The sequence below is a fragment of the Amblyraja radiata genome, chromosome 24, assembly GCF_010909765.2.
Source record: "Amblyraja radiata isolate CabotCenter1 chromosome 24, sAmbRad1.1.pri, whole genome shotgun sequence".
NCBI lineage: Eukaryota > Metazoa > Chordata > Chondrichthyes > Rajiformes > Rajidae > Amblyraja > Amblyraja radiata.
Genome location: NC_045979.1, coordinates 7058973 through 7086304, shown reverse-complemented (window position 1 = coordinate 7086304; position 27332 = coordinate 7058973). Strand labels below are relative to the sequence as shown.

The 27332-nt window shown below is 41.7% G+C and overlaps 3 long non-coding RNA genes across 3 annotated transcripts; all 3 read left to right on the top strand.

Annotated features, from left to right (window-relative positions):
* Positions 1-924: 924 nt before the first annotated feature.
* LOC116986597 lies at positions 925-4865 on the top strand. The gene is made up of 4 exons (XR_004415525.1): positions 925-967; positions 1707-1837; positions 2942-3072; positions 4814-4865. It is a non-coding gene; the product is annotated as an uncharacterized LOC116986597 (long non-coding RNA).
* Positions 4866-6722: 1857 nt separating this feature from the next.
* LOC116986596 lies at positions 6723-10181 on the top strand. Its single transcript, XR_004415524.1, has 3 exons — positions 6723-6868; positions 7847-7977; positions 10140-10181. It is a non-coding gene; the product is annotated as an uncharacterized LOC116986596 (long non-coding RNA).
* Positions 10182-12713: 2532 nt separating this feature from the next.
* Positions 12714-18199, top strand: LOC116986595. Its single transcript, XR_004415523.1, has 4 exons — positions 12714-12826; positions 13825-13955; positions 17283-17414; positions 18134-18199. It is a non-coding gene; the product is annotated as an uncharacterized LOC116986595 (long non-coding RNA).
* The last annotated feature ends 9133 nt before the right edge of the window (positions 18200-27332 follow it).

The following is a 27332-nucleotide window of genomic DNA, read 5'->3' as shown; positions in this document are numbered from 1 at the left end:
TGCCTGAGTGACTCAGCAGGACAGGCAGCATCATTGGGGAGAAGGAATGGATGGCGTTTCGGGTTGAGACCCTTCTTCAGACTCGATAATGTTCTGTTAGCTTTTCTAATTACTTCCTCCATCTGCATTAACATTTTACAGATCACGCACCTCAAGAGCTTAATAGATGACCAGATGGATTTTTAAACACCCAGCAGTTTTATGGTTATCAATAAAACATTGCAGAATCAGATTCTTTATTTCATATTTCATTAGGCAAGTAACAAAGTTATGGGACTGTCCCGTTTGGCGACTTTTTAGGCGACTGCAGGAGACTATAGGGTCGCCACATGGTCGCCACATATTCGCCACATAGTTGCTGGGGAGTCGCCTTCAAGGTCGTGAGGAGTTCCCGCAATCTGGGGACTAGTCGTGGTCTCATTATGGTCGCCGCAACTTTTTCAACATGTTGAAAAATTCGCGGCGACCAAATTTTGGATACCATGGAGAGTAGCGAGAATAATCGTGTCATAGGTGCAGTTGTAGTGGGTCGCCAGGTAGTCGTAGGTAGTCTTAGCTTGTCTTAGACATAGTCGTAGGATGGGGTTGAGTCTGCGGAATTTTCGCGATCCAACAAAACTATGACAGTCGCCAGCTCCCCTAAAAAGTCGCCTGTGGGACAGGCCCATAACAAAGTTAGAGTCCCATTTAAAAGTCTTCTGTTAATGGTTAACAATGCCTAATTGACAGCACTGGTTGATGCAACAATATTTAGCAAAGTAAAGTGAAGATATATTTCTTTCCATATTTAGCTTTTTGCTCAAATTGACTTCATTAATATGTGGGAATTTTAACAGGAAAGGTCAAGCCATGACATCACAGAGCAAGACCCGACAACACAGAGTGACTCACGGAGAGACAAGACATCGTAAAAAGCTGATAAACTGGATACAGTTAAAACAGGAGGCTACACAGCTGCTGGACACAGGTAGGGATCAGGCAGTAATTTTTTTTTATTAGTAGGAATGAATGTGGTCAATAGATTATCAGAAGAGCATCACTCTGGGAATAGAGCTGAGCAATGGGACCATCTACATGTCAATTTTAACCTGAATACACTGAAGCAGATATGGTTTACCGAATGTGTCGAAAGGAAGCTGCAGATGCTGGATTACACCGAATATGGACACAAAATGCTGGAGTAACTCCGTGGGACAGGCATCATCTCTGGATAGTAGGAATGGGTGACGTTTCTGGTCGAGATCCTTCTTCAGTCTGAAGAAATATCTCAAACACAAACGTTGCCCATTCCTTCTATCCGCTGATAGTGAGTTGTTACTCCAGCATTTTGTGTCTATCTAGTGTCCCCCATAATGTTTAGGACAAAGACCCATCATTTATTTATTTGCCTCTGTATTCCACAATTTGTGATTTGTAATAGAAAAAAAATCACATATATATTAAAGTGCACATTGTCAGCTTTTAATAAAGGCCATTTTTATACATTTTGGTTTCATCATGTAGAAATTACAGCAGTGTTCTTTATTTCATGTCAGGCAAGTAACAAATAAAGTCCCTAGTTAAGTCTTCTGTTAATATATAACAATGCTTAATTGACAGCACTGGTTGATGCAACAATATTTAGCACAGTAAAGTGAAGAAACATTTCTTTCCACATTTAGCTTTTTGCTCAAATTGACTTCATTAATATGTGGGAATTTTAACAGGAAAGGTCAAGCCATGACATCACAGAGCAAGTCCTGACAACACAGAGTGACTCACGGAGAGATAAGGCATCGCAAAAAGCTGATAAACTGGATACATTTAAAACAGGAGGCTACACAGCTGCTGGACACAGGTAGGGATCTGGCAGTAATTGTTTGTTATTTGTAGGAAAGAATGTGGCCAATAGATTATCAGAAGAGCATCACTGTCAATAGAGCTTAGCAATGGGACCATCTACATGTCAATTTTAACCTGAATGCACTGAAGCAGATAAGATTTATCGATTGTGTAGGAAGGAAACTGCAGATGCTGGATTACACCAAATATAGACACAAAATGCTGGAGTAGCTCAACGGGACAGGCAGCATCTCTGGATAGAAGGAATGGGTGACATTTTGGGTCGAGTCTGAAAAAACGATCTCAACCTGAAACGTCACCCATTCCTTGTATCCGGAGATGCTGAGTTACTCTAGCATTTTGTGTCTATCTATGATTTATCGGTTGATGCATATTTACGTTTTATAATTGTTGACTATTTAATGTATCAATGATAAATTATCCACACCTAATTTTGAGCAATACTGACATTTCCAATCAACAAATGGGGTCGCCACATGGTCACCACATGATCGCGGGTTTTCGCCGGGGCGTCGCCTTCATGGTCGTGAGTAGTTCCCGCATTCTGGGAACTAGTCGGGGCCTCATTACACTCTCTGCAAATTTTTCAACATATTGAAAAATTCACGGCGACCAATGTTTGGACGCCATTGAAAGTAGCAAGAATTGTCGTGTCATAGGTTCATGCTGTTGTAGTAGGTCGCCAGGTAATCGCAGGCAGTCGTAGGATGTCGTAGCTTGTCTTAGACATAGTAGTCGTTGGATGGTGATGAGTCTGGATTTTCGACAATCCTACAAGACTATGACAAGTAGCCGGCTCTACAATAAAAAGTCGCCTAAATGGGACAGGCCCACAACAAAGTTAGTGTCCCATTTAAAGTCTTCTTTTAATGGTTAACAATGCCTAATTGACAGCTCAGTATCAGCGGATCGAAGAAATGGGCGACGTTTCAGTTTGAGATCGTTCTTCAGACTGAAGAAGTATCTCGACCCGAAACGTCACCCATTCCTACTATCCAGAGATGCAACAATATTTAGCACAGTGAAGTGAAGATACATTTCTTTCCATGTTTAGCTTTTTGCTCAAATTGACTTCATTAATATGAGGGACTTTTAACAGGAAAGGTCAAGCCATGACATCACAGAGCAAGTCCCGACAACTCAGAGTGACTCACAGAGAGACAAGACATCGTTAAAAGCTGATAAACTGGATACATTTAAAACAGGAGGCTACACAGCTGCTGGACACAGGTAATTGGCAGTAATTGTTTGTTATTTGTAGGAATGAATGTGGTCACATAGATTATCAGAAGAGCATCACTGTCAATAGAGCTGAGCAATGGGACCATCTACATGTCAATTTTAACCTGAACGCACTGAAGCAGATAAGATTTATCAATTGTATAGGAAGGAAACTGCAGATGCTGGATTACACCGAATATAGACACAACATGCTGGAGTAACTCAACGGGACAGACAGCATCTCTGGATAGAAGGAATGGGTAATGTTTTGGGTTGAGTCTGAAGAACGATCTGAACCTGAAAAGTCACCCATTCCTTGTATAGAAACATGGACATAGAAAGATAGAAAATAGGTGCAGGAGTAGGCCATTCGGCCCTTCGAGCCTGCACAGCCATTTGATATGATCATGGCTGATCATCCAACTCAGTATCCTGTACCTGTCTTCTCTCCATACCCCCTGATCCCTTTAGGCACAAGGGCCACATCTAACTCTTAAATATAGCCAATGAACTGGCCTCAACTACCTTCTGTGGCAGAGAATTCCACAGATTCACCACTCTCTGTGTAAAAAATGATTTCCTCATCTCGGGCCTAAAGGTCTTCCCTCTTATCCTTAAACTGTGACCCCTAGTTCTGGACTTCCCCAACATCGGGAATAATCTTCCTGCATCTAGCCTGTCCATCCCCTTAAGAATTTTGTAAGTTTCTATAAGATCCCCCCTCAGTCTTCTGAATTCCAACGTGTACAAGCCGAGTCTATCCAGTATTTCCTCATATGAAAGTCTTGCCATCCCAGGAATCAGTCTGGTGAACCTTCTCTGTACTCCCTCTATGGCAAGAATGTCTTTCCTCAGATTAGGAGACCAAAACTGTACGCAATACTCCAGGTGTGGTCTCACCAAGACCCTGTACAACTGCAGTAGAACCTCCCAGCTCTTATACTCAAATCCTTTTTGCTATGAATGCTAACATACCATTTGCTTTCTTCACTGCCTGCTGCACCTGCATTCCTACTTTCAATGACTGGTGTACCATGACACCCAGGTCTCGTTGCATCTCCCCTTTTCCTAATCGGCCACCATATCTGGAGATGCTGAGTTAATCCAGCATTTTGTGTCTATCTATGATTTACCGATTGATGCATATTTACGTTATATATTTGTTGACTCTTTAATGTATCAATGATAAATTATCCACACCTAATTTTGAGCAATACTGAAATTTCTAATCAACAAATGGGGTCGCAACATGGTCACCACATGATCGCAGGTAGTTGCGGAGGAGTCGTCTTCATGGTCGTGAGTATTTCCCGCATTCTGGGAACTAGTCGGGGCCTCATTCCAGTCTGCATATTTTTCAACATGTTGAAAAATTCACGGCGACCGAAATTTCGACGCCATTGAGAGTAGCGAGAATTGTCGTGTCATAGATGCAGTTGCAGTGGGTCGCAAGGTAGTCGTAGGTTGTCGTAGGTTGTTGTAGCTTGTCTTGGACATAGTAGTCGCTGTATTTTCGGCAATCCAACAAGACTATAACAGTCGCCGGCAGTCCCGAAAAAAGTCGCCTAAGTGAGACAGGCCCATAACAATGTTAGTGACCCATTTAAAGTCCTCTGTTAATGGTTAACAATGCCTAATAACAGCACTGGTTGATGCAAAAATATTTAGCACAGTAAAGTGAAGATACATTTCTTTCCACATTTAGCTTCTTGCCCAAATTGACTTCATTAATATGCGGGAATTTTAACAGGAAAGGTCAAGCCATGACATCACAGAGCAAGTCCTGACAACACAGAGTGACTCACGGAGAGATAAGGCATCGCAAAAAGCTGATAAACTGGAAACATTTAAAACAGGAGGCTTACACTAGCAATGTTACAAAATTTTGAGATTTTAAAAATCAAGTCTGCAATTTATCCCATCAGATAAAGCATAAAAATAAGTTTAATTTGACACCTAATTCACTTTCATATCTCAAGTATTAAAAAAGTTATGGCCATTTTCATACTGGGAAATGAGCATCTTGTTCCCTATTGATTTTCTATGGACATAACAAAAAAGCTGTGATCGTGAACAGTCAAAAGCCCATAACTTTCTTAAAAATTAAGAGAACTGAATGAAATTTTCAGTTATCATAGATTGAAGCATTCTGAAACAAATATAAAATAATCTTACTTGGATGACCTGAAATTAAAGCATATAATTAGTTAGTTACCTAATTGTAGCTAATTTCAGACTTCAATTACTAGATCTAAACATCTATCCATTTCTTAATAAATGATTAACATTTTTAAATAGCCTAAATGTCCAAATAATATTCACAAATAATTCACAATAAAACATGATTTTTAAATCTCATTTACATTAATTTATAGACCAAATGGAAGGAATTTAGTGTTCAATTGCTGTAAATTAAAGTCCATTTTAAATCAGCTTTCCAGTGGGTCCCCGTGGAACGCGCTGGTTTAGAACGTTCACATTGCGGTAGTTTTGTGCCCCAAATGCCCAGAAAAATACTGCGGGATATAATGGGGCCAAATTGAGCTACTCGCAATATTAAACTTTGTATAAAGGGATCTTTAGAAGCCCTTTTTAATGTAAAAATATACAGCATACCTTCAGCTGTCTGCTTTATGAGACCCTGCGGGTGCGGGTGGTCGCGGGTTCAGAGATTGATTTTTAAACTACTATAACTATTTTACGAGGCCTTTAAAACTAATAATAGCTTTTGCGACGGGGTCTTTCAGCGATTTTTCGTTAATAATTAACTAGGCTGAACATCTTCGATTTGAACAGCCTAGAGAAAATCGCGTTTTAAACCCGCCCCCTGTAAACGGCGCCAAAATCGCGCACAACCTCAGCGGCAGATATTCAACGACGCTTCAGGTAGGCTTTGCAACATACCTAGGAGGCTTACACAGCAGCTGAACACAGGTAGGGATCTGGCAGTAATTGTTTGTTATTTGTAGGAATGAATATGGTCACACAGATTATCAGAAGTGCATCACTGGCAATAGATCAGAGCAATGGGACCATCTACATGTCTATTTTAACCTGAATGCACTGAAGCAGATAAGTTTTACTGATTGTATAAGCAGGAGCTGCAGATGCTGGATTACACCGAAGATGGACACAAAATGCTGGAGTAACTCAGTGGGACAGGCAGCATCTGTGGATAGTAGAAATGGGTGACATTTCGGGTCGAGTTCCTTCTTCAGTCTGAAGAACGATCTCAACCTGAAACGTCGCCCATTCCTTCTATCCGCAGATACTGAATTACTCCAGCATTTTGAGTCTATCTACAGTGCCCTCCATAATGTGGGACAAAGACCCATCATTTATTTATTTGCCTCTGTACTCCACAATTTGTGATATGTAATAGAAAAAAATCACATATGGTTAAAATGCACATTGCCATCATTTAATAAAGGTCATTTTTATACATTTTGGTTTTACCATGTAGAAATTACACCAGTGTTCTTTATTTCATATGTCATTAGGCAAGTAACAAAGATAGTTCCTAATTAAAAGTCATCTGTTAATATATAAACAATGTCTAATTGACAGCACTGGTTGATGCAACAATATTTAGCACAGTAAAGTGAAGATACATTTCTTTCCACATTTAGTTTCTTGATCAAATTAACTTCATTAATATGAGGGACTTTTAACAGGAAAGGTCAAGCCATGACATCACAGAGCAAGTCCCGACAACACAGAGTGACTCACGGAGAGACAAAACATCGCAAAAAGCTGATCAACTGGATACATTTAAAACAGGAGGCTACACAGCAGCTGGACACAGGTAGGGATCTGGCAGTAATAGTTTGTTATTTGTAGGAATGAATGTGGTCAATAGATTATCAGAAGAGCATCACTCTGGGATTAGAGCTGAGAAGTGGGACCATCTACATGTCAATTTTAACCTGAACGCACTGAAGCAGATAATATTTATCGATTGTGTAGGAAGGAAACTTCAGATGCTGGTTACACCAAATATGGACACAAAATTCTGGAATAACTCAACGGGATGGACAGCATCTCTGGATAGAAGGAATGGGTGACGCTTTGGGTCGAGTCTGAAGAACGATCTCAACCTGAAAAGTCACCCATTCCTTGTATTCGGAGATGCTGAGTTACTCTAGTATTTTGTGTCTATCTATGATTTATCGGGTGATGCATATTTACGTTTTATAATTGTTGACTCTTTAATGTATCAATGACAAATTATCCACACCTAATTTTGAGCAATACTAAAATTTCCAATCAACAAATAGGGTCGCCACATGATCGCGGGTAGTCGCCGGGGAGTCGCCTTCATGGTCGTGAGTGGTTCCCGCATTCTGGGAACTAGTCGGGGCCTCATTAGAGTCTCTGCAAATTTTTCAATGTTGAAAATTCACAGCGACCGAAATTTGGACGCCATTGAGAGTAGCAAGAATTGTCGTGTCATAGATGCAGTTGTGGTGGGTCGCCAGGTAGTCGTAGGATGTCGTAGCTTGTCTTAGACATAGTAGTCGTTGGATGGTGATGAGTCTGTATTTTCGGCGATCCAACAAGACTATAACAGTCGCCGGCAGTCCCGAAAAAAGTCGTCTAAGTGAGACAGGCCCATAACAATGTTAGTTTCCCATTGAAAGCCTTCTTTTAATGGTTAACAATACCTAATTAACTGCACTGGTTGATGCCACAATATTTAGTAAAGTGAAGATGAAGATATATTTCTTTCCACATTTAGTTTCTTGCTCAAATTGCCTTCATTAATATGCGGGAATTTTAACAGGAAAGGTCAAGCCATGACATCGCAGAGCAAGTCCTGACAACACAGAGTGACTCACGGAGAGACAAGAAATCGCAAAAATCTGATAAACTGGATACATTTAAAACAGGAGGCTTCACAGCAGCTGGACACAGGTAGGGATCTGGCAGTAATTGTTTGTTAATTGTCGGAATGAATGTGGTCAATAGATTATCAGAAGAGCATCACTCTGGGAATAGAGCTGAGCAATGGGACCATCTACATGTCAATTTTAAACCGAACGCACTGAAGCAGGTAAGATTAACCAATTGTGTAGGAAGGAAACTTCTGATGCTGGATTAAACCAAATATGGACACAAAATACTGGAGTAACTCAGCGGGACAAACAGCATCTGTGGATAGTAGGAATGGGTGACGTTTCGGGTCGAGACCCTTCTTCAGTCTGAAGAACGATCTCAAGCTGAAACATTGCCCATTCCTTCAATCCGGTGATGCTAAATTTCTCCAGCATTTTGTGTCTATCTACAGTGCCCTCCATAATGTTTGGGACAAAGACCCATCATTTATTTATTTGCCTCTGTACTCCACAATTTGTGATTTGTAATAGAAAAAAATCACATGTGGTTAAAGTGCACATTGTCAGCATTTAACAAATGCCATTTTTATACATTTTGGTTTCACCATGTAGAAATTAAAGCAGTGTTCTTTATTTCATATTTCATTTGGCAAGTAACAAAGATAGTCCCTAGTTAAAAGTCTTCTGTAAATGGTTAATGATGCCTAATTGACAGCACTGGTTGATGCAACAATATTTAGTAAAGTGAAGATACATTTATTTCCACGTTTAGCTTCTTGCTCAAATTGACTGTATTAATAGGAGGGACTTTTAACAGGAAATATCAGGCCATGACATCACAGTGCAAGTCCCGACAACACAGAGTGACTCACGGAGAGACTGGATATATTTAAAACAGGAGGCTTCATAGCAGCTGGACACAGGTAGGGATCTGGCAGTAATTGTTTGTTAATTGTAGGAATGAATGTGGTCACATAGATTATCAGAAGAGCATCACTCTGGGAATAGAGCTGAGGAATGGGACCATCTACATGTCAATTTTAACCTGAACGCACTGAAGCAGGTAAGATTGCGTGTAGTTGCGGGGGAGTCCCCTTCATGGTCGTGAGGAGTTCCAGAATTCTGGGAACAAGTCGGGGCCTCATTACAGTCTCTGCAAATTTTTCAACATGTTGAAAAATTCCTGGCAACCAAAATTTGGACGCCATTGAGAGTAGCGAGAGAATTGTCGTGTCATAGGTGCAGTTGTAGTAGTTGGGTCTCCAGGTAGTCGTAGGTTGTCATTGCTTCTTGTCTTGGACATATCGGTCGTAGGATGAGACCACACCTCTGGAGTATTGTGTGCAGTTTTGGTCCCCTAATTTAAGGAAGGCCATTCTTGCTATTGAGGGAGTGCAGCATAGGTTTACAAGGTTAATTCCCGGGATGGTGGGACTGTCATATGCTGAGAGAATGGAGCAGCTGGGCTTGTACACTCTGGAGTTTAGAAGGATGAGGATATCTCATTGAAACATATAAGATTGTTAATGGCTTGGACACACTAGAGGCAGGAATCATGTTCCCGATGTTGGGGGAGTCCAGAATCAGGGGCCACAGTTTAAGAGTAAGGAGTAATCCATTCAGAACGGAGACGAGGAAACACTTTTTCTCAGAGAGTGGTGAGTCTGTGGAGTTCTCTGCCTCAGAGGTCGGTGGAGGCAGGTTCTCTGGATGCTTTCAAGAGAGAGCTAGATAGGGATAATCAACAAATGGGGTCACCACATGATCGTGGGTAGTTGCGGGGGAGTTGCCTTCATGGTCGTGAGGAGTTCCCACATACTGGGAACTAGTCGAGGCCTCATTACAGTCTGCAAATTTTTCAATGTTGTAAAATTCACGGCTACCAAAATTTGGACGCCATTGAGAGTAACGAGAATTGTCGTGTAATAGGTGCAGTTGTAGTGGGTCGCCAGGTTGTCGTAGCTTGTCTTAGACATAGTAGTCGTAGGATGGTGATTAGTCTGGATTTTCGGCGATCCAACAAGACTATGACAGTCACCGGCAGTCCCCTAAATAGTCGCCTTAATGGGACAGGCCCATAACAAAGTTAGTGCCCCATTTAAAGTCTTCTGTTAATGGTTAACGATGCCTAATTGACAGCACTGGTTGATGCAACACTATTTAGTAAAGTGAAGATACATTTATTTCCATGTTTAGCTTTTTGCTCAAATTGACTTCATTAATATGAGGGACTTTTAACAGGAAAGGTCAAGCCATGACATCACAGAGCAAGTCCCGACAACACAGAGTTACTCATGGAGAGACGACATCGCAAAAAGCTGATAAACTGGATACGTTTAAAACAGGAGGCTACACAGTTACTGGACACAGGTAGGGATCTGGCAGTAATTGTTTGTTAATTGGAGGAAAGAATGTGATCACATAGATTATCAGAAGAGCATCACTCTGGGAATAGAGCTGAGCAATGGGACCATCTACATGTCTATTTTAACCTGAGTGCACTGAAGCAGTTAAGATTTACCGATTGTAAGGCAGGAACTGCAGATGCTGGATTACACCGAAGATGGGACACAAAATGCTGGAGTAACTCAGTGGGACAGGCAGCATCTCTGGATAGTAGAAATGGGTGACATTTCGGGTCCAGTTCCTTCTTCAGTCTGAAGAACGATCTCAACCTGAAACGTCGCCCATCTATCCGCAGATACTGAATTACTCCAGCATTTTGAGTCTATCTACAGTGCCCTCCATAATGTGGGACAAAGACCCATTATTTATTTATTTGCCTCTGTACTCCACAATTTGTGATTTGTAATTGAAAAAATCACATATGGTTAAAGTGCACATTGTCAGCATTTAATAAAGGCCATTTTTATACATTTTGGTTTCACCATGTAGAAATTACAGCAGTGTTCTTTATTATACATGACATTAGGGCAAGTAACAAAGATGGTCCCTAATTAAAAGTCTTCTTTTAATATATAACAATGCCTAATTGACAGCACTGGTTGATGCAACAATATTTAGCACAGTAAAGTGAAGATACATTTCTTTTCACATTTAGTTTCCTGATCAAATTGACTTCATTAAGATGTGGGAATTTTAACAGGAAAGGTCAAGCCATGACATCACAGAGCAAGTCCCGACAACACAGAGTGACTGACGGAGAGACAAGACATCGCAAAAAGCTGATAAACTGGATACATTTAAAACAGGAGGCTTCACAGCTGCTGGACACAGGTAGGGATCTGGCAGTAATTGTTTGTTATTTGTAGGAATGAATATGGTCAATAGATTAGCAGAAGAGCATCATTGGCAATATAGCTGAGCAATGGGACCATCTACATGTCAATTTTAACCGGAACGCACTGAAGCAGGTAAGATTTACCGAATGTGTAGAAAGGAAACTGCAGATGCTGGATTATACCGAATATGGACACAAAATGCTGGAGTAACTCAACGGGACAGTCAGCATCTCTGGATAGAAGTAATGAGTGACATTTTGGGTTGAGTCTGACGAACGATTGCACCTGAAACAGCACCTATTCCTTGTATCCGGAGATGCTGAGTTACTCCAACATTTTGTGTCTATCTATGATTTACCGATTGATGCATATTTACGTTTTATAATTGTTGACTCTTTAATGTATCAATGATAAATTATCCACACCTAATTTTGAGCAATACTGAAATTTCCAATCAACAAATGGGGTCGCCGCATGGTCATCACATGATCGCGGGAAGTTGCGGGGGAGTCCCATTCATGGTCGTGAGGAGTTCCCGAATTCTGGGAACAAGTCAGGGCCACATTACAGTCTCTGCAAATTTTCCAACATGTTGAAAAATTCCTGGCAATCAAAATTTGGACACCATTGAGAGTAGAGAGAATTGTCGTGTCATACGTGCAGTTGTAGCACTGGGTCTCCAGGTAGTCGTAGGTTGTCGTTGCTTGTCTTGGACATAGTGGTCGTAGGATGAGACCAAACCTGGAGTATTGTGTGCAGTTTTGGTCCCCTAATTTAAGGAAGGACATTCTTGCTATTGAGGGAGTGCAGCGTAGGTTTACAAGGTTAATTCTCGGGATGGTGGGACTGTCATATGCTGAGAGAATGGAGCAGCTGGGCTTATACACTCTGGAGTTTAGAAGGATGAGAGGGTATCTCATTGAAACATATAAGATCGTTAATGGCTTGGACACACTAGAGGCAGGAAACATGTTCCCAATGTTGGGGGAGTGCAGAATCAGGGGCCACAGTTTAACAATAAGGAGTAAGTCATTCAGAACGGAGACTAAGAAACACTTTTTCTCAAAGAGTGGTGAGTCTGTATAATTCTCTGCCTCAGAGGGCAGTGGAGGCAGGTTCTCCGGATGCTCGCAAGAGTGAGCTCGATAGGGCTCTTAAAAATAGCGGAGTCGGGATATGGGGAGAAGGCAGGAACGGGGTACTGATTGGGGATGATCAGCCATGATCACATTGAATGGCGGTGTTGGCTCGAAGAGCCAAATGGCCTACTCCTGCACCTTCTTATCTATTGCCTATTGATGGCTTGAGTCTGGATTTTTGGCGATCTAACAAGATTATGACTGTCGCCAGCAGTCCCGTAAAAAGTCGCCTAAGTGGGACAGACCCATAACAAAGTTAGTGTCCCATTTAAAGTCTTCTGGTAATGGTTAGCAATGCCTAATTGACAGCACTGGTTGATGCAACAATATTTAGCACAGTAAAGTGAAGTTACATTTATTTCCACATTTAGTTTCTAGCTCAAATTGACTTCATTAATATGAGGGAATTCTAACAGGAAAGGTCATGCCATGACATCACTTTGCAAGTCCCGACAACACAGAGTGACTCACGGAGAGACAAGACATCGCAAAAAGCTGATCAACTGGATACATTTAAAACAGGAGGCTACACAGCTGCTGGACACAGGTAGGGATCTGGCAGTAATTGTTTGTTATTTGTAGGAATGAATGTGGTCAATAGATTATCAGAAGAGCATCACTCTGGGAATAGAGCTGAGCAATGGGACCATCTACATGTCAATTTTAACCTGCACGCACTGAAGCAGGTAAGATTTTCCGATTGTGTAGGAAGGGGAACTGCAGATGTTGGATTACACCGAAGATGAATACAAAATGCTGGAGTGACTCAACGGGACAGTCAGCATCTCTAGAGAGAAGTAATGGGTGATGTTTTGGGTCTGAAGAACGATCTCAACCTGAAACGTCACTCATTTCTTCTGTCCGGAGATGCTAAGTTACTCTAGCATTTTGTGTCTATCTATGATTTACCGATTGATGCATATTTACGTTTTATAATTGTTGACTCTTTAATGTAACAATGATAAATTATCCACACCTAATTTTGAGCAATACTGAAATTTCCAATCAACAAATGGGGTCGCCACATGGTCACCAAATGATCGCGGGTAGTTGCGTGGGAGTTGCCTTCATGGTCGTGAGGAGTTCCCGCATTCTGGGAACTAGTTGTTGCCTCATTACAGTCTCTGCAAATTTTTCAACATGTTGTAAAATTCACGGCGACCAAAATTTGGACGCCATTGAGAGTAACGAGAATTGTCGTGTCATAGGTGCAGTTGTAGTGGGTCGCCAGGTAGTAGTTGGTTGTCGTAGGTTGTCGTTGCTTGCCTTAGACATAGAAGTCGTTGGATAGTGATGAGTCTGGATTTTCGGCGATCCAACAAGATTATAACAGTCACCGGCAGTCCCCTAAATAGCCGCCTTAGTCGGACAGGCCCATAACAAAGTTAGTGTCCCATTTAAAGTCTTCAGTTAATGGTTAACAATGCCTAATTGATAGCACTGGTTGATGCAACAATATTTAGCACAGTAAAGTGAAGATACATTTATTTCCACATTTAGCTTCTTGCTCAAATTGACTTCATTAATATGAGGGAATTTTAACAGGAAAGGTCAAGCCATGACATCACAGAGAAAGTCCCGACAACACAGAGTGACTCGCGGAGAGACAAGACATCGCAAAAAGCTGATCAATTGGATACATTTAAAACAGGAGGCTACACAGCTGCTGGACACAGGTAGGGATCTGGCAGTAATCATTTGTTATTTGTAGGAATGAATGTGGTCGATAGATTATCAGAAGAGCATCACTCTGGGAATAGAGCTGAGAAACGGGACCATCTTCATGTCAATTTTAATCTGAATGCACTGAAGCAGGTAAGATTTACTGATTGTGTAGGAAGGGGAACTGCAGATGCTGGATTACACCAAAGATGGACATAAAATGCTGGAGTAACTCAGTGGGACAGTCAGCATCTCCGGATAGAAGGAATGGGTGACGTTTTGGGTCGAGTCTGAAGAACGATCTCAACCTGAAACTTGTTGACTCTTTAATGTATCAATGATAAATTATCCACACTTAATTTTGAGCAATACTGAAACTTCCATTCAACAAATGGGGTCGCTGCATGGTCATCACATGATCGCGGGTTGTTACCGGGGTGTCGCCCTCATGGTCGTGAGGAGTTCTCGCATTCTGGGAACTAGTCCGGGGCCTTATTACAGTCTGCAAATTTTTTAACATGTTGAAAAATTTGAGGCAACAAAAATTTGGACACCATTTAGAGTAGCGAGAATTGTCGTGTCATAGGTGCAGTAGTAGTAGTTGGGTCTCCAGGTAGTCGTAGGTTGTCGCAGCTTGCCTTAGACATAGTAGTCATTGGATGGTGATAAGCCTGGATTTTCGGCGATCCAACAACACTATAATAGTCACCGGCAGTCCCCTAAAAAGTTGCCTTAGTGGGGCAGGCCCATAACAAAGTTAGTGTCCCATTCTTCTGTTAATGGTTAACAATGCCTAATTAACAGCACTGGTTGATGCAACAATATTTAGCACAGTAAAGTGAAGTTACATTTATTTCCAAATTTAGTTTCTTGCTCAAATTGACTTCATTAATATGAGGGACTTTTAACAGGAAAGGTCAAACCATGACATCACAGAGCAAGTCCCGACAACACAGAGTGACTCACGGAGAGACAAGACATCGCAAAAAGCTGATAAACTGGATACATTTAAAACAGGAGGCTTCACAGCTGCTGGACACAGGTAGGGATCTGGCAATAATTGTTTGTTATTTGTAGGAATGAATGTGGTCAAGATTATCAGAAGAGCAGCACTCTGGTAATAGAGCTGAGCAATGGGACCATCTACATGTCAATTTTAACCTGAACGCACTGAAGCAGTTAAGATTTACCGATTGTGTAGGAAGGTAACTGCAGATGCTGGATTACACCGAATATGGACATAAAATGCTGGAGTAACTCAGTGGGACAGGCAGCATCTCTGGATAGTAGGAATGTGTGACGTTTCAGGTCGAGATCCTTCTTCAGTCTGAAGAACGATCTCAACATGAAACGTCGCCCATTCCTTCTATCCGCAGATACTGAGTTACTCCAGCATTTTGTGTCTATCTACAGTGCCCTCCATAATGTTTGGGACAAAGACCCATCATTTATTTATTTGCCTCTGTACACAATTTGTGATTTGTAATAGAAAAAATCACATGTGGTTAAAGTGCACATTGTCAGCTTTTAATAAATGCCATTTTTAGACATTTTGGTTTCACCATGTAGAAATTACACCAGTGTTCTTTATTTTATATTTCATTTGGCAAGTAACAAAGATAGTCCCTAGTTAAAAGTCTTCTGTTAATGGTTAACAATGCCTAATTGACAGCACTGGTTGGTACAACAATATTTAGCACTGTAAAATGAAGATACATTTATTTCCATATTTAGCTTCTTGCTCAAAATTACTTCATTAATATGAGGGACTTTTAACAGGAAAGGTCAAGCCATGACATCACTTTGCAAGTCCCGACAACACAGAGTGACTCACGGAGAGAGACAAGACATCGCAAAAAGCTGATAAACTGGATACATTTAAAACAGGAGGCTACACGGCAGCTGGACACAGGTAGGGATCTGGCAGTAATTGTTTGTTAATTGTTGGAATAAATGTGGTCAAATAGATTATCAGAAGAGCATCACTCTGGGAATAGAGCTGAGCAATGGGACCTTCTACATGTCAATTTTAACCTGCACGCACTGAAGCAGGTAAGATTTACCGATTGTGTAGGAAGGGGAACTGCAGATGTTGGATTACACCAAATATGGATACAAAATGCTGGAGTGACTCAACGGGACAGTCAGCATCTCTGGATAGAAGGAATGGGTGACGTTTTGGGTCGAGTCTGAAGAACAACCTCAATCTGAAACTTCACCCATTTCTTCTATCCGGAGATGCTGAGTTACTCCAGCATTTTGTGTCTATCTTTGATTTGCCGATTGATGCATATTTACGTTTTATAATTGTTGACTCATTAATGTATCAATGATAAATTATCCACACCTAATTTTGAGCAATACTGAAATTTCCAATCAACAAATGGGGTCGCCGCATGGTCATCACATGATCGCGGGTGGTTGCCGGGTAGTCGCCTTCATGGTGGTGAGTAGTTCCCGCATTCTGGGAACTAGTCGCGGGGCCTTATTACAGTCTCTGTAAATTTTTCAACATGTTGAAAAATTCGCGGCAACCAAAAGTTGGACGCAATTTTGAGTAGCGAGAATTGTCGTGTCATAGCTGCAATTGTAGTAGTTGGGTCTCCAGGTAGCCGTAGGTTGTCGCAGCTTGCCTTAGACATAGTAATCGTTGGATGGTGATGAGCCTGGATTTTCGGCGATCCAACAAGGCTATAACAGTCACCGGCAGTCCCCTAAAAAGTCGCCTTAGTGGGACAGGCCCATAACAAAGTTAGTGTCCCATTCTTCTGTAAATGGTTAACGATGCCTAATTGACAGCACTGGTTGATGCAACAATATTTAGCACAGTAAAGTGAAGATACATTTGTTTCCATGTTTAGCTTCTTGCTCAAATTCATTAATATGAGGGACTTTTAACAGGAAAGGTCAAGCCATGAGTCACTTTCATCGTCATGAGGAGCCTGAGAAATAGTCGGAGCCTCATTACAGTCTCTGCAAATTTTTCAACATGTTGAAAAATTTACGTCGACTGAAATTTGGACGCTATTGAGAGTAGCAAGCATTGTCGTGTCATAGGTGCAGTTGTAGTGGGTCGCCAGATAGTCGTAGGTAGTCGTAGGTTGTCGTTGCTTGTCTTAGACATAGTAGTCGTTGGATGGTGATGAGCCTGGATTTTCGGCGATCCAACAAGACTATAACAGTCGCCGGCAGTCCCCTAATAAGTCGCATTAGTGGGACAGGCCCATAACAAAGTTAGTGTCCCATTTTCTGTTAATGGTTAACGATGCCTAATTGACATTTATTTCCACATTTAGTTTCTTGCTCAAATTGACTTCATTAATATGAGGGACTTTTAACAGGAAAGGTCAAGCCATGACATCACAGAGCAAGTCCCGACAACACAGAGTGACTCACGGAGAGACAAAGACATCGCAAAAAGCTGATAAACTGGATACATTTAAAACAGGAGGCTACACAGCTGCTGGACACAGGTAGGGATCTGGCAGTAATTGTTTGTTATTTGTAGGAAAGAATGTGGTCAATAGATTATCAGAAGAGCATCACTCTGGTAATAGAGCTGAGCAATGGGACCATCTACATGTAAATTTTAACCTGAACGCACTGAAGCAGATAAGATTTACCGATTATGTTGGAAGGAAACTGCAGATGCTGGACTACACCGAATATGGACACCAAATGCTGGAGTAACTCAGTGGGACAGACAGCATCTCCGGAGAGCAGGAATGTGTGACGTTTCAGGTCGAGATCCTTCTTCAGTCACCCATCACCAAACGTCGCCCATTCCTTCTATCCACAGATACTGAGTTACTCCAGCATTTTGTGTCTATCTACAGTGCCCTCCATAATGTTTGGGACAAAGACCCATCATTTATTTGTTTGCCTCTGTACACAATTTGTGATTTGTAATAGAAAAAATTACATGTGGTTAAAGTGCACATTGTCAGCTTTTAATAAATGCCATTTTTATACATTTTGGTTTCACCATGTAGAAATTAAAGCAGTGTTCTTTATTTTATATTTCATTTGGCAAGTAACAAAGATAGTCCCTAGTTAAAAGTCTTCTGTTAATGGTTAACAATGCCTAATTGACAGCACTGGTTGATGCAACAATATTTAGCACAATAAAGTGAAGATACATTTCTTTCCACATTTAGCTTCTTGCTCAAAATTACTTCATTACTTTTAACAGGAAAGGTCAAGCCATGACATCACAGAGCAAGTCCCGACAACACAGAGTGACTCACGGAGAGACAAGCTGATAAACTGGATACATTTAAAACAGGAGGCTACACAGCTGCTGGGCACAGGTAGGCATCTGGCAGTAATTGTTTGTTATTTGTAGGAATGAATGTGGTCAAATAGATTATCAGAAGAGCATCACTGGGAATGGCGCTGAGCAATGGGACCATCTACATGTCAATTTTAACCTGAACGCACTGAAGCAGGTAAGATTTACCGATTGTGTAGGAATGAAACTGCAGATGCTGGATTACACCGAATATGGACACAAAATGCTGGAGTAACTCAGTGGCACAGTCAGCATCTCTGGATAGAAGGAATGGGTGACGTTTTGGGTCGAGTCTGAAGAACGATCTCAACCTGAAACTTCACCCATTCCTTCTATCCGGAGATGCTGAGTTACTCTAGCATTTTGTGTCTATGATTTACCGATTGATGCATATTTACGTTTTATAATTGTTGACTTTAATGTATCAATGATAAATTATCCACACTTAATTTTGAGCAATACTGACATTTCCAATCAACAAATGGGGTCATAGAAACAGAGAAACATAGAAATTAGGTGCAGGAGTAGGCCATTCGGCCCTTCGAGCCTGCACCGCCATTCAATATGATCATGGCTGATCATCCAACTCAGTATCCCGTACCTTCTCTCCATACCTTCTGATCCCCTTAGCCACAAGGGCCACATCTAACACCCTCTTAAATATAGCCAATGAACTGGCCTCAACTACCCTCTGTGACAGAGAGTTCCAGAGATTTACCACTGTGTGAAAAAAGTTTTTCTTATCTCGGTTTTAAAGGATTCCCCCCTTATCCTTAAGCTGTGACCCCTTGTCCTGGACTTCCCCAACATCGGGAACAATCTTCCTGCATCTAGCCTGTCCAACCCCTTAAGAATTTTGTAAGTTTCTATAAGATCCCCTCTCAATCTCCTAAATTCTAGAGAGTATAAACCAAGTCTATCCAGTCTTCATAAGACAGTCCTGACATCCCAGGAATCAGTCTGGTGAACCTTCTCTGCACTCCCTCTATGGCAATAATGTCCTTCCTCAGATTTGGAGACCAAAACTGTACGCAATACTCCAGGTGTGGTCTCACCACAAGACCCTGTACAACTGCAGTAGAACCTCCCTGCTCCTATACTCAAATCCTTTTGCTATGAAAGCTAACATACCATTCGCTTTCTTCACTGCCTGCTGCACTTGCATACCTACTTTCAATGACTGGTGTACCATGACACCCAGGTCTCGCTGCATCTCCCCTTTTCCTAATCGGCCACCATTTAGATAATAGTCTGCTTTCCTGTTTTTGCCACCAAAATGGATAACCTCACATTTATCCACATTATGTTGCATCTGCCAAACATTTGCCCACTCACCCAGCCTATCCAAGTCACCTTGCAGTCTCCTATCATCCTCCTCACAGCTAACACTGCCCCCCAGCTTAGTGTCATCTGCAAACTTGGAGATATTGCCTTCAATTCCCTCATCCAGATCATTAATATATATCGTAAATAGCTGAGGTCCCAGCACTGAGCCTTGCGGTACCCCACTAGTCACTGCCTGCCATTGTGAAAAGGACCCGTTTACTCCTACTCTTTGCTTCCTGTTTGCCAGCCAGTTCTCTATCCACATCAATACTGAACCCCCAATGCCATGTGCTTTAAGTTTGTATACTAATCTCTTATGTGGGACCTTGTCGAAAGCCTTCTGGAAGTCTAGATACACCACATCCACTGGTTCTCCCCTATCCACGCTACTAGTTACATCCTCGAAAAATTCTATAAGATTCGTCAGACATGATTTACCTTTCGTAAATCCATGCTGACTTTGTCTAATGATTTCACCACTTTCCAAATGTGCTGCTATCCCATCTTTAATAACTGACTCTAGCAGTTTCCCCACTATCGATGTTAGACTAACTGGTCTGTAATTCCCCGTTTTCTCTCTCCCTCCCTTCTTAAAAAGTGGGGTTACGTTTGCTACCAGCCAATCCTCAGGAACTACTCCAGAATCTAAAGAGTTTTGAAAGATTATTACTAATGCATCCACTATTTCTGGAGCTACTTCCTTAAGTACTCTGGGATGCAGCCTATCTGGCCCTGGGGATTTATCGGCCTTTAATCCATTCAATTTACCCAACACCACTTCCCGACTAACCTGGATTTCACTCAATTCCTCCAACTCCTTTGACCCGCGGTCCCCTGCTATTTCCGGCAGATTATTTATGGCTTCCTTAGTGAAGACGGAACCAAAGTAGTTATTCAATTGGTCCGCCATATCCTTGTTCCCCATGATCAACTCACCTGTTTCTGACTGCAAGGGACCTACATTTGTTTTAACTAATCTCTTTCTTTTCACATATCCATAAAAACTTTTGCAGTCAGTTTTTATGTTCCCTGCCAGTTTTCTTTCATAATCTATTTTTCCTTTCCTAATTAAGCCCTTTGTTCTCCTCTGCTGGTCTCTGAATTTCTCCCAGTCCTCTGGTATGCTGCTTTTTCGGGCTAATTTGTACGCATCATCCTTCGCTTTGATACTATCCCTGATTTCCCTTGTTATCCACGGATGCACTACCTTCCCTGATTTATTCTTTTGCCAAACTGGGATGAACAATTTTTGTAGTTCATCCATGCAGTCTTTAAATGTCTTCCATTGCATATCCACCGTCAACCCTTTTAGAATTAATTGCCAGTCAATCTTGGCCAATTCACATCTCATACCCTCAAAGTTACCTTTCTTTAAGTTCAGAACCATTGTTTCTGAATTAACAATGTCACTCTCCATCCTAATGAAGAACTCAACCATATTATGGTCACTCTTGCCCAAGGGGGCACGTACAACAAGACTGCTAACTAACCCTTCCTCGTTACTCAATACCCAGTCTAAAATAGCCTGCTCTCTCGTTGGTTCCTCTACATGTTGATTTGCATAACTATCCCACATACATTCCAAGAAATCCTTTTCCTCAGCACCCCTGCCAATTTTAATTCACCCAATCAATATGTAGATTGAAGTCAACCATTATAACTGTTTTGCCTTTGTCGCACGCATTTCTAATTTCCTGTTTGATACCATCTCCAACTTCACTACTACTGTTAGGTGGCCTGTACACAACACCCACCAGCGTTTTCTGCCCCTTAGTGTTTCGCAGCTCTACCCATACCGATTCCACATCCTCCAAACTAATGTCCTTCCTTTCCATTGCGTTAATCTGCTCTCTAACCAGCAACGCTACCCCACCTCCTTTTCCTTTCTCTCTATCCCTCCTGAATATTGAATATCCCTGGATGTTCAGCTCCCAGCCTTGGTCACCCTGGATCCATGTCTCCGTGATCCCAACTATATCATAATCATTAATGGCTATCTTGCACGTTCAACTCATCCACCTTATTACGAATACTCCTTGCATTGAGACACAAAGCCTTCAGGCTTGTTTTTACAACACTCTTACCCCTTATACAATTATGTTGAAAAGTGGCCCTTTTTGATTTTGGTCCTGGATTTGTCTGCCTGCCACTTTTACTTTTCACCTTGCTACCTATTTCTTCTACCCTCATTTTACACCCCCCTGCCTCTTTGCTCTTGTACCCATCCCCCTGCCACATTAGTTTAAATCCTCCTGTGGTCGCCACATGGTCACCACATGATCGCGGATAGTTGCGTGGGAGTCGCCTTTATGATGGTGGTGAGGAGTTCCCGCATTCTGGGAACTAGTCGGGGCCTTATTACATTCTCTGCAAATTTTTCAACATGTTGAAAAATTCGCGGCAACCAAAATTTGGACACCATTGAGAGTAGCGAGAATTGTCGTGTCATAGGTGCAGTTGACTAGTTGGATCTCCAGGTAGTCGTAGGTTGTCATAGCTTGTCTTAGACATAGTAGTCGTTGGATGTTGATGAGCCTGGATTTTCGGCGATCCAACAAGACTATACCAGTCACCGGCAGTCCCCTAATAATTCGCCTTAGTGGGACAGGCCCATAACAATGTTAGTGTCCCATTCTTCTGTTAATGGTTAACAATGCCTAATTGACAGCACTAGTTGATGAAACAATATTTAGCACAGTAAAGTGAAGATACATTTTTTTCCATGTTTAGCTTCTTGCTCAAATTGACTTCATTAATATGAGGGACTTTTAACAGGAAAGGTCAAGCCATGACATCACAGAGCAAGTTCCGACAACACAGAGTGAATCCCGGAGAGACAAGACATCGCTAAAAGCTGATCAACTGGATACATTTAAAACAGGAGGCTACAGAGCAGCTGGACACAGGTTGGGATCTGGCAGTAATTGTTTGTTATTTGGAGGAATGAATGTGGTCAATAGATTATCAGAAGAGCATCACTCTGGGAATAGATCAGAGCAATGGGACCATCTACATGTAAATTTTAACCTGAACGCACTGAAGCAGGTAAGATTTACCGATTATGTATGAAGGAAACTGCAGATGCTGGATTACACCGAATATGGACACTCAATGCTGGATTAACTCAACGGGACAGACAGCATCTCTGGATAGAAAGAATGGGTGACGTTTTGGGTCGAGTCTGAAGAACGATCTCAACCTGAAACGTCACCCATTCCTTGTATCCGGAGATGCTGAGTTACTCCAGCATTTTGTGTCTATTAATTATTCGATTGATGGATATTTACGTTTTATAATTGTTGACTCTTTAATGTATCAATGATAAATTATCCTCACCTAATTTTGAGCTGAAATTCCCAATCAACAAATGGGGTCGCCACATGGTTATCACATGGTCGCGGATAGTTACCAGGGAGTCGCCTTCATGGTCATGAGGAGTTCCCGCATTTTGGGAACTAGTCGGGGCCTCATTACAGTTTCTGCAAATTTTTCAACATGCGACCAAATTTTGGACGCCATTGAAAGTAGCAAGCATTGTCGTGTCATAGGTTCATGCTGTTGTAGTGGGTCGCCAGGTCGTTGTTTGCCTTAAACATAGTAGTCGTTGGATGGTGATGAGTCTGGATTTTCGGCGATCCAACAAGACTTAACCTGAATGCACTGAAGCAGATAAGATTTACCGATTATGTAGGAAAGAACTGCAGATGCTGGATTACACCGAAGATGGACACAAAATGCTGGAGTAACTCAGTGGGACAGGCAGCATCTCTGGATAGAAGGAATGGGTGACGTTTTGGGTCGAGTCTGAAGAACTAGTCGGGGCCTTATTACAGTCTCTGCAAATTTTCCAACATGTTGAAAAATTCGCGGCAACCAAAATTTGGACGCCATTTAGAGTAGCGAGAATTGTCGTGTCATAGGTGCAGTTGCAGTAGTTGGGTCTCCAGGTAGTCGTAGGTTGTCGCAGCTTGCCTTAGACATAGTAGTCGTTGGATGGTGATGAGCCTGGATTTCGGCGATCCAACAAGACTATAACAGTCACCGGCAGTCCCCTAAAAAGTCACCTTAGTGGGACAGGCCCATAACAAAGTGAGTGTCCCATTCTTCTGTTAATGGTTAACGATGCCTAATTGACAGCACTGGTTGATGCAACAATATTTAGCACAGTAAAGTGAAGATACATTTATTTCCATATTTAGCTTCTTGATCAAATTGACTTCATTAATATGAGGTGATTTTAACAGGAAAGGTCAAGCCATGACATCACAGAGCAAGTCCCGACAACACATAGTGACTCACGGAGAGACAAGACATCGCAAAAAGCTGATTAACTGGATACATTTAAAACAGGAGGCTACAGAGCTGCTGGACACAGGTAGGGATCTGGCAGTAATTGTTTGTTATTTGGGGGAATTAATGTGGTCAATAGGTTAGTTGGACAGAAGGACATTATTGCCATAGAGGGAGTGCAGAGAAGGTTCACCAGACTGATTCCTGGGATGTCAGGACTGTCTTATGAAGAAAAACTGGATAGACTTGGTTTATACTCTCTAGAATTTAGGAGATTGAGAGGGGATCTTATAGAAACTTACAAAATTCTTAAGGGGTTGGACAGGCTAGATGCAGGAAGATTGCTCCCGATGTTGGGGAAGTCCAGGACAAGGGGTCACAGCTTAAGGATAAGGGGGAAATCCTTTAAAACCGAGATGAGAAGAACTTTTTTCACACAGAGAGTGGTGAATCTCTGGAACTCTCTGCCACAGAGGGTAGTCGAGGCCAGTTCATTGGCTATATTTAAGAGGGAGTTAGATGTGGCCCTTGTGGCTAAGGGGATCAGAGGGTATGGAGAGAAGGCAGGTACGGGATACTGAGTTGGATGATCAGCCATGATCATATTGAATGGCGGTGCAGGCTCGAAGGGCCGAATGGCCTACTCCTGCACCTAATTTCTATATGTTTCTATGTTATCAGAAGAGCATCACTCACCATCTACATGTCAATTTTAACCTGAATGCACTGAAGCAGATAAGATTTACTGATTGTGTAAGCAGGAACTGCAGATGCTGGATTACCCCGAAGATGGACACAAAATGCTGGAGTAACTCAGTCTGGATGGTAGGAATGTGTGACGTTTCAGGTCGAGATCCTTCTTCAGTCTGAAGAACGATCTCAACATGAAACGTCGCCCATTCCTTCTATCCGCAGATACTGAGTTACTCCAGCATTTTGTGTCTATCTACAGTGCCCTCCAAAATGTTTGGGACAAAGACCCATCATTTATTTATTTGCCTCTGTACACAATTAATGATTTGTAATAGAAAAAATCACATGTGGTTAAAGTGCACATTGTCAGCTTTTAATAAAGGCCATTTTTATACATTTTGGTTTCACCATGTAGAAATTATAGCAGTGTTCTTTATTTTATATTTCATTTGGCAAGTAACAAAGATAGTCCCTAGTTAAAGTCATCTGTTAATGGTTAACAATGCCTAATTGACAGCACTGGTTGATGCAACAATATTTAGCACAGTAAAGTGAAGATACATTTATTTCCACATTTAGTTTCTTGCTCAAATTGACTTCATTAATATGAGGGACTTTTAACAGGAAAGGTCAAACCATGACATCACAGAGCCAGTCCCGACAAAACAGAGTGAATCACGGAGAGACAAGACATCGCAAAAAGCTGATAAACTGGATACATTTAAAAAACAGGAGGCTACACAGCTGCTGGACACAGGTAGGGATCTGTAAGTAATTGTTTGTTATTTGTAGGAATGAATGTGGTCACTTAAATTATCAGAAGAACATCACTCTGGGAATAGAGCTGAGCAATGGGATCATCTACATGTCAATTTTAACCTGAACGCAATGAAGCAGGTAAGATTTACCGATTGTGTATGAAGGAAACTGCAGATGCTGGATTACACCGGAAATGGACACTAAATGCTGGATTAACTCAACGGGACTGACAGCATCTCTGGATAGAAGGAATGGGTGACGTTTTGGGTCGAGTCTGAAGAACGATCACAACCTGAAACGTCACCCATTCCTTGTAACCGGAGATGCTGAGTTACTCCAGCATTTTGTGTCTATCTATGATTTACCGATTGATGCATATTTACGTTTTATAATTGTTGATTCTTTAATGTATCAATGATAAATTATCCACACCTAATTTTGAGCAATACTGAAATTTCCAATCAACAAATGGGGGTCGCCGCATGGTCACCACATGATCGCGGGTTGTCGCCGGGGCGTCGCCTTCATGGTCGTGAGGAGTTCCCGCATTCTGGGAACTAGTCGGGGCCTCATTACACTCTCTGCAAATTTTTCAACATATTGAAAAATTCACGGCGACCAATGTTTGGACGCCATTGAAAGTAGCAAGAATTGTCGTGTCATAGGTTCATGCTGTTGTAGTGGGTCGCCAGGTAATCGCAGGTGGTCGTAGGATGTCATAGCTTATCTTAGACATAGTAGTCGTTGGATGGTGATGAGCCTGGATTTTCGGCGATCCAACAAGACTAACAGTCGCCGGCAGTCCCCTAAAATGTCATCTAAGTGGGACAGGCCCATAGCAAAGTTAGTCCCATTTAAAGTCTTCTTTTAATGGTTAACAATGCCTAATTGACAGCACTGGTTGATGCAACAATATTTAGCACAGTAAAGTGAAGATACATTTCTTTCCACATTTAGCTTCTTGCTCAAAATTACTTCATTACTTTTAACAGGAAAGGTCAAGCCATGACATCACTGAGCAAGTCCCGACAACACAGAGTGACTCACGGAGAGACAAGACATCGCGAAAAGCTGATAAACTGGATACATTTAAAACAGGAGGCTACACAGCTGCTGGACACAGGTAGGCATCTGGCAGTAATTGTTTGTTATTTGTAGAAATGAATGTGGTCAAATAGATTATCAGTGCATCACTGGGAATAGAGCTGAGCAATGGGACCATCTACATGTCAATTTTAACCTGCACACACTGAAGCAGGTAAGATTTACCGATTGTGTAGGAAGGAACTGCAGGTGCTGGATTACACCAAATATGGACACAAAATGCTGGAGTAACTCAATGGGACAGACAGCATCTCTGGATAGAAGGAATGGGTGACGTTTTGGGTCGAGTCTGAAGAATGATCTCAACCTGAAACGTCACCCATTCCTTGTATCTGGAGATGCTGAGTTACTCTAGCATTTTGTGTCTATCTATTATTTATCGATTGATGCATATTTTCTTATTAGAATTGTTGACTATTTAATGAATCAATGACAAATTATCCACACCTAATTTTGAGCAATACTGAAATTTCCAATCAACAAATGGGGTCGCCACATGGTCACCACATGATCGCTGGTAGTTGCCGGGGAGTTGCCTTCATGGTCATGAGTAGTTCCCGCATTCTGGGAACTAGTCACGGCGTCATTACAGTCTCTGCAAATTTTTAAACATGTTGTAAAATTCACGGCGACCAAAATTTGGACGCCATTGATAGTAATGAGAATTGTCGTGTCATAGGTACAGTTGTAGTGGGTCGCCAGGTGGTAGTAGGTAGTCGTAGGTAGTCGTAGGTTGTCTTAAACATAGTAGTCGTTGGATGGTGATTTAGTCGTCTAAGAGGGACAGGCCCATAACAAAGTTAATATCTCATTTAAAGTCATCTGTTAATGGTTAACAATGCCTAATTGACAGCACTGGTTGATGCAACAATATTTAGCACAGTAAATGAAGATACATTTATTTCCACGTTTAGCTTTTTGCTCAAAT